Source organism: Hyposmocoma kahamanoa, unplaced genomic scaffold, assembly GCF_003589595.1.
Source record: "Hyposmocoma kahamanoa isolate Upper Pololo Valley unplaced genomic scaffold, ASM358959v1 99782, whole genome shotgun sequence".
Taxonomy (NCBI): domain Eukaryota; kingdom Metazoa; phylum Arthropoda; class Insecta; order Lepidoptera; family Cosmopterigidae; genus Hyposmocoma; species Hyposmocoma kahamanoa.
Window position 1 is genome coordinate 7 of NW_020656036.1, and position 9,006 is coordinate 9,012.

At 34.2% G+C, this 9,006-nt stretch overlaps 2 non-coding genes across 2 annotated transcripts; one reads left to right on the forward strand and one right to left on the reverse strand.

The window, feature by feature from the left end:
* The first annotated feature begins 5,327 nt into the window (after positions 1-5,327).
* Trnaf-gaa lies at positions 5,328-5,400 on the forward strand. The gene has a single exon. It is a non-coding gene; the product is annotated as a tRNA-Phe (tRNA).
* A 234-nt stretch (positions 5,401-5,634) lies between these two features.
* Trnag-gcc lies at positions 5,635-5,705 on the reverse strand. Its single transcript has one exon. It is a non-coding gene; the product is annotated as a tRNA-Gly (tRNA).
* Positions 5,706-9,006: the final 3,301 nt, after the last annotated feature.

The following is a 9,006-nucleotide window of genomic DNA, read 5'->3' on the forward strand; positions in this document are numbered from 1 at the left end:
TATCACCGAATCAGAAATCGCTGCAACACATTGATTAGGGATGCTCAGCGACGCCACATCCACACATCCATCGAAAATGGTAACCCCACTAAAATTTGGAATTTCCTTAAATCGCTTGGAGTTGGTAAATCTCATAGCAATAATTCTTCCTTAGACCTGAATCTAGATAACCTTAACAATCACTTTTCATCTGCGCCAGTCTTTGACTGTTCAGTCAAAGACAACACTTTGCTATATCTTTCATCATTACCAACTCCTGACTATTCATCTTTTGTTCTTAATCAATTTACTGACTGTGATGTTAAGAAAAACATTTTAGCTATCGCTTCCAATGCTGTAGGCAGTGATTGCATTAGTCGTAATATGATCATTCCGCTCCTCGATCTCCTCACTCCCGTCATTACTAAAATCCTTAATAAATCTGTCTCTACCTGTGTTTTCCCCTCTGCCTGGAAAAACGCTTATGTCATTCCACTACCGAAAAAAACCAAACCCAGCTTCCCTTCAGACTACCGTCCTATTTCAATTCTTCCTTTCCTGTCGAAAGTCCTAGAAAAGCTTGTTCACTGTCAGTTGACTAATTTCGTAAACAGGAACAACCTTTTCAATCCTCTCCAGTCTGGTTTCCGCATTGGTCATAGTACGACTACTGCACTCACGAAAATCACTGATGACATCCGTTTGGGTATGGAAAATCAACAATTGACTGTGCTGACACTCCTCAACTTCAGTAATGCCTTCAATGGTGTTGACTTTGACCTATTATTGGAGGTATTGCCTACTCTTAACATATCTCCAGCAGTTATTGATTGGTTTCGAAGCTACCTCTGTGGACGTCGGCAGTGTGTGCGCAATGAGAATTCTTTCTCTACGTGGTGCGATATTTCCGCCGGAGTCCCGCAGGGTGGCATCCTTTCTCCTCTCTTATTTTCTTTGTTTATTAACTCTATCACACAATCCCTCACTTCTTCTTATCATCTTTATGTTGATGACCTCCAGATTTACACCCAGTCGTCTATTCAAGACTTACTAAGTGCCATTAACGCTACCAATGTGGACCTTGAATCCATTCGTCAATGGAGTCAGTCCTTTGGCCTTAAAGTTAACCCATCCAAAACACAATCGATTATTATAGGTAGCACTTGGTTCAATTCTCGTTTAAATCTAGACTCCTTTCCCCCTGCGGTTTTCGATGGTGTCTGTATTCCTTATTTGGATACAGTCAGAAATTTGGGGGTAATTTTTGATAAATGTCTGACTTGGAAGTCGCAAGTTGCTGAGGTTAGCAGGAAGGTGTTTGGTGCGCATTTCTCTCTGAGAAGGCTTAAAAACTTTCTGCCGACTAAAACCAAAATTACTCTGGCCCAGAGCATTCTCCACCCGATACTGGACTATGCAGATGTTTGCTACCCAGATTTGTCAGTAACTCTGCTCAATAAATTGGAACGGCTCCAAAATATGTGTGTTAGGTTCATCTTCGGACTACGTAAATTTGACCATGTCTCCCAATTTCGCGCACAAATTAAATGGCTGCCCATCCATCGGCGTAGAGATCTTCATATCCTTTCACTTCTCTATTCAATTCTGTTCTATCCCTTTACGCCTTCTTATCTTAAAGATCGCTTTACTTTCCACTATTCTACACTCTGTCGTCCCCTTCGCTCCTCTGATACTCTCTTACTTAACTTGCCCTCTCATACCTCTAACTTTTATTCCAACTCTGTTACCATTTCTGCGATCAGATTGTGGAATTCTCTCCCTGAATCGATTCGACGATCCACTTCTCTTGATTCCTTCAAACTACGTGTCAAGGATCACTTCCTCAACTCCTAAATTTCGTCTGTACTCTACTATCCTTTCATTTATTTCCTGCATTTATACTTCATTTTTCTTTTTCCTTTAAAAGTATATAAGCATTTAATATTATTATGTATTTATTGTTATGTACGTATTAATAATATTATTGTTATTTGCATGTATATGTATATCTATCTATGGATATGTATATACATTTTTTTTTTATTACTTATTATGTAATATACTTATGATGATATTTTTTGGTTGCACCTCTTTTGCATATCCGAAATGTCTATCCTAAGGTTGCCTGGAAGAAATTGCTACATAGCAATAAAGCCGCCTGTTGCACATTGAATTACCACTACTGTTATACTTAAGCTATTGTACTGGATTTTAATTGTATTTTTTATGTGCAATAAAGAATATTTCATTCATTCATTTATTCATTCATTCATTCACCTAAACATATTAACATACCTACATATCACAATAACTTTTGAACTTTGTAGGATTTCTCAGTCGAATAAAATCACTGTAATCATGGTGATTTGAGTAAATTTCACTATAATTTAAATATACGTACTTCATTAATTTCAGACTCTTATGGTCTGAATAAATAAATGAGATTAAAATAAGGAAAAAGAAATAATATTTTCAATAATAATTGAAAAAAATACTTTCGATTTTGCTATAAAAAAACCTCTGACAACACACACAACCCTACCCTCCCTGCTGTATGCGTAGTCTCTAAAGATTGCTGTAAGTCGCGGTGTCATGAAGCGAGGGAAGGATAAAATGACGTAAGGAGAAATTCTGTACTTGCTTATATTTGTTTTTAAATACCGTAACACTCATTGCACTGTAAAAACTCGGACCTTTAAAACGCTGTAAATCACATTGTACGTACTTTACAACACTCAAGTAAATGCTGCAAGTGATACAATTTTAACATTAGGGAACGCAAAAATGCTGTAATCAGAAGCACAGAAAAATTTAATTACATGTTATTGATGTAACGCACATTTCGCAAAAAAACGCAGGATTTTATGTGGGTTATCTCGTTTTAAAATTCCTTAATCAGAAAAAAGCGTTAAAAAAATTTGCTGTCCAGATTTTATTTTTCATTTTAGAGACATGAGACCCAGACCAATCGAAGCAGAAAAGAAAACTGAAGAAGAATATGCAAAAAAAGCATTTTTGCAGGTATTGCGGGTTACAGCATTATCGCTTTCCAGCGACGATATGCATATATATTTCTGCATATAGCAAGAACCACTTCACGGCATTTTGATTATTTTCCTTTTCACCTTAATTTACTTTCCACTCTGTGTACGAAATTACATTTAGGAAAATTTTAATTGGTACTGAAAGCACGCTAACAGGTGAGATCCTACCCTAAGTATACATTAATATTTTTCGTTTCTCTTCTTTTGGTCTTTGTAGTTGTACCATTAACAGTTTATTTTGACTTATAAGAAGTGTGGTAAATATGAAAAATGAGAAAAAAGATTCCGTCTTTAGACTCGAGTGACTAATTGTAATGAAATTACCCACTCAGACTATATTTATCACCAGGATGCGCATATTGTGAAACATATAGCAACGTTGTGTTGGATGCAATTGATTGCAACAATCAAAAACATAACTGTTAGGTTGATCACTGAAAATGAGTCATTTAAGAATAAAACTACAAATATTATGATGGAAGTTAATTAATTTGCTACTCCGCGAACCTAGTGAAGGTTCAATTGTGCAAAATAGCTGCGCTTGTGTTCAATATTTTTTCTTGCAGTTAATTTTCCCACCATCACTCCTTATAAAAGTAATAAAATAAATAACACAAGCGCAACTGCAGTCATAAACACTACCACCAAATTTACCCGACACGTGTTTCGCCTCTCCACGAGGCATCCTCAGGGGCTGTTGTTGTTCAGGCGCAATTAATAGATTCAGGCATTGACTTACAAATAAATTCAGGCGTTACTTTGGGAAATACATGTTAATAAAAATGGAAGTTGACCATAATAAATATCATGGTCACAAATTGTACCAGTTGTACGTTGTTAAAAAAACTACAACATGTCTCCTTAGCTCTATTATCAAATAGAGCTCCAAGAGTTAGAGTTATTAGAAATTTCTTTGAATAAAAGAAATCACGTAGTTGAAAAGTACTTGCAAAAGAACCGCCTTTTCGGCTACACATAGACAGAAATAATTGATTTACGACACGATATTTTAAAATGATTCTAATACTGCAAAAAAATCATTTACCGCCGCGCCGTGGGCGTGACAACTGTCAACTGGTTTATATCAATTGAATGTATAATTATGGAACTCATACAAAACGAACAAAAATTTTTTTTTATATAATAATAAATATATTTAAAGATAGTGCTAAGCCTTAACACAGATATTATTGGTATTATAAGCATCATCATTAGCATTTAATATTGCTACAAGCAAAGGCTGGGAAGACTTATTACAATTTCTTGACACATCATACACTATAAATTCTGATCATGTCATTTAACGAGTCTTGCAGTCTGCTTAAAGAAACAGTAACACTTCTAAATGGAACACTTCTTCTGGAATAATCAAAAACTTTATTCTATAAAAACAGTTTTACTTTTTAAAAGATTATAAATTTACAAAATTTCGTCAAAAATATTAACCTAAAATAAAATCCCAGCCTGTATCCTGTCTCGCTCAAAAATTCCCATTGTGCTGGCGGCGCGGCGGCGAGGTAATCGATGGCAATGGACACCGGCTGACCAACCACGACCCAGAGGGTCGATCACAGGCCCTAGCTATGAGTGGGTGACCCAACTCTTTAAACAAGTCCCTAGCTGGTTTCAAATCTGGATGATGCACTGGTCTCATTTGTCATTGTATCGAATCAATATCAATCGAACCTTTTATATAATTGTGATACACTCATTATATTCTACTTACTACCCTATTTCGCTGTTGCATGTCTGTTGTTCAACAATGCGTATTTCGATTAAAAGCTAATTTTTATGCAAAACCATATAAATTTTCAGAATTTAAAACGTTATCTTCTTATTTATTAATAACTATTAAATGACTATTTCAAATAGTTGCAAACAAGCTATAGCAAAGTAGAAAGCGTACCGAGTAAACATAAATAACGACGTTGTAAGATAAATAATGTCAAATTAGAAACGTGAGCAATTATTAGCAAAACACGTGAATTATTTGATATTTAAAAAAAAATCACAATGTTACGTATAGCGCCACCTAGGGTCGAGTAGAAAAAGCATGACAAACTAAGAATTTATTGCGAAGCAAATAATATTTTCTTTTTGCAGTAGATGGCAGGCTTCTCGAAAAAGTTTCAACAAATGTTGTTTAGAAATATTTTTAATGCAAACATTGATTTTAATGTTATTTGAAGTTAATACACTGGTTAATTAATATTATTTGAAACATTAAATTAAGAAAATTCTAAATTTATATACTTATAAAAATTAAAGAAAATCTGTTAGGGTATTTCAACAATAGTACTCATAGCCGAAATAGCTCAGTTGGGAGAGCGTTAGACTGAAGATCTAAAGGTCCCCGGTTCAATCCCGGGTTTCGGCAAACGTTTTTACTTTTTTGCATTCTTTATAGTTCTTTAAATTTCTGACATTCATAAATTCTTTTTCACAAGAATATTCAATGCATTACAAAACTTCTGTAAACAGAGTAATCTGCTGAGTCTGTTACTTGTAATCCTAATTGTGGGGTCGAAACTAAAATGATTTTTTACTTGATTGGTTTTAATTCAGTGTCTTTCGGTGTTTTCACACAGTAAAAAGAAAAATATAACTTCGATGCATCGGCCGGGAATCGAACCCGGGCCGCCCGCGTGGCAGGCGAGCATTCTACCACTGAACCACCGATGCTTGTATGTCTTAAACTGAAAGTCAAGTCCTAATCAGCTCAAAATTTATTATTATGATATCGACGACGCGACCGAATAATATGTAAAGGAAAAACTGCAACGTTACAGCAGCAATTAAAAACTTAAAAAATACTACTCATTGGTGTATATCCATATAGTATATCCATACTTAAACACAATGTATGACCAATTTAAAGAAAAAGTTTGATTTTATATTCTATAGAACAAACGTTGGAGTTCCGAATAATTATAAAATTAATTAGGCAATAAATCTGAAACTAAATTATGATGTGTATTTTGAGTAATTTAAAATTTATACACACGTATAAAAACGGGTGTGTCAAAATAAAAAATATCATAGGAAAATGATATTGTTTCTGAAATCTTTTTCTGTGTAAATATTTCTATTCACATCACTAGTTTATTTGTATTTCATCAAAATTATTAATTATAATAACAGATTCAAACAACGATATCTATCTTTGGATTCAAACACTAAACACTAAATACACCTCACTTACGAAATAAAATACGAAATAATGTCGAGGTTGGTCATGTTCCTATGAACCGTTCGACTGAGGGTCTTCTGCGAAATCCAATATTACTGTTCCATAAACTTTTTTATGTTCCGACGCACGAATGGAAATGCTGTCAATACACGCTTTATGGGTCTCTACCGTTACGTTTTATTATTTAAATTGGTCAAATATTCAATAGAACGTAGGAATAACACGCCTTTCTTAGGCGAATATCGCACATTGGCAATTCTTAGGGTCGTATTCTAGAACTCTACTCAATGCTCAAGTCAGGATTTGAGTATGATTTCAAGAACTAGAAATCATACTCAAGTCCCTGCCATTTGGGTCGTATTTCCAGTGCTTGTGTTTCAAATGCAATCTTAACTTGAGCATTGAGTAGAGTTCTAGAATACGACTCTTAGACTACATCTGTTTCGTGCCAAGTGCAAATGCTGTAATATCTTTAATTAAATTATTATTATTCTTCTTGGGTAGCGGCTACATATACATATATAGCAGATTGTCGAAAGTACTTTGCAAATTATAATAAAAGTGTAACAAGATTATATAGAAACCATCACGTGAACGAAGTTACAAAATAAATTTTACGTGCACATTCCAAGTAGTTAACAGGCTTACGAGTCTGTTACTTGTAATATTTTTTTGTCTTATATACATTTTGCAATAGCTGATTACAAAACATCACCGCTTGTAATTGAACTGTACACGAAACATTAAATTGTAAAAATTGTAATGACAAAAAAAAATTCAATTCCATTTTCAACCCCTAAAGTTAACCTACAAATACATACGTCTAAGTCATAGTGAGAGTGGCTTGTCTGTTGGAACAAAATTCACTAAAACAATAAACAAAACAAAAAAACCACAAATAAATATTTGACTTTCGAACATACACGGCTGTGATTGGGTCACCATTTCGTGTGTACAAGAATATGCCAAATTTCAACTTTGAAAATAGTGACAGTATAGTGTTTCGTTTTCATTCAAGAGAGCTGATAGTACTGCTGCTAACATCAACAGCATGTAGTCAACAAAGTTTCCTCACAGTAGTAATAATACCTAGGGTCAAAATAATGAAATTGGCGAGGCTTCTAAATTTTAAATTTTGGCATCATTCATTTGTTGTCGTTTTCATTAGTTATATTCTTTATTTAATTAATTATTTTGCATTCGCTTTCAAACAAAAATAATACTATTATATATATTATATTCGTGTAATTATTTAATGTGAGTTCCGTGGTTTTTCATTTTCGATATATATATAGTGTATGGAGTGAATGCAACTAACAAACGCCCTGTGCGTTTTTGGTTTGCTCGATTTCGTGAGTCTAGTGGACGACTAAAGCTTAAGGTGAATAATAACGGGTTGTGACATTGACTTACAAATAAATGGACGACGGGTCTAATACAAAAACCACGAAAAAAATGTCCCAAGTCAACCTATTCGAAATTTAAATTGTAATGTCATCGCAGTATCGCGCTGTCAGTAGAACAAATGAAGACTAAAGCGGAGTTTGGCGCTCTGTATACGATTTTAGCGGCTTACAAGTGCGGACACTTTTTAGCGCGGACCCGACGTCCATATAATTGTAAGTCAATGGGTTGTGAGCTCTTCATGAAGTCGATCCATCTCAAACGATGAAGGAAATAGCAGCACGGTGTTACTATATCCTTCATATCGATCCATTTGCCCAAATCGGTATAGCAAGAAAAAAATATATAATTACAGGTCCGAACTATAACGAGCAACGCACTTTGTCTTCGAAATAGATACCTATGTATGCATTTTTAGAACGTATCTAATTATTTATGATAAAAACTTGATTTCTTAACTCTCTCTCAACAAAATGATTTTTTTTAGAGACAACAAGTTGAATTCTGGTGATGAACCCCAAACAGTGTCTAAAAAAGAAACTCGCCCACAGAAAATTGTTGGTAACTGCTTGGTGGTCTTGGTGGTCGCGAAGCAATCCACAGCTGTCCTAAATCTAATTTAGTTTATGTTCTTAATCTAACCATGACAGCTGAACGCTAATGCGAAATAAATGGGGAGAATGATGACAAGCAGTTGCTTGTCATCATTCTCCCCATTTATTTCGCAAACGGTTTATCAAGCAATCTTCAACTGCTCCAGCTACTTCTAGACGATAACGCCAGATCTAATACTTTTTTGATAATGATAATATTAATTATTTTTTAATAAAAATATTTTTGTTCCTTTAACAACTGAACATAATTATGTATGTTCAATTGTTGGCTTGTTCGTCCCGTCACTTGATATCATAAAAAAAAGTTATAAAGTGAAAAATATGCGCATTATATAAAGATGTGCAATATGCAACATTTATTTTTCTAAGTACCAGATATAGTACTTAAGCTTTAAGTTGAGCCTTAAGTAAACATCAACCTTCCAGAGATATATACTTCATATATTCATTACAGACGGATATGATAAAAGAATGTATCTACCACAATGAAAAATTAAAAACATAATAATTTGAATAAGATTGTAAAGTGAAAAGTGTATGAGTATGACAACAGACGAAAAACAAGCAATGAATAATGTATTATCGAGTTCTTAGGTTTTTGCGATTGTTACACATAAGAAATGAAACTATTTTTTCGGATTTAAATCGCATATATTTGTTTTTTCAAACAACCCACCCATGGTCACGGTTGACTGAGGTGGTACAGTCATCAACCAGTTATGTCTAACATTAATGCAAACCACCCTATTTTTTCACTATAGTTACAAAAGTTATT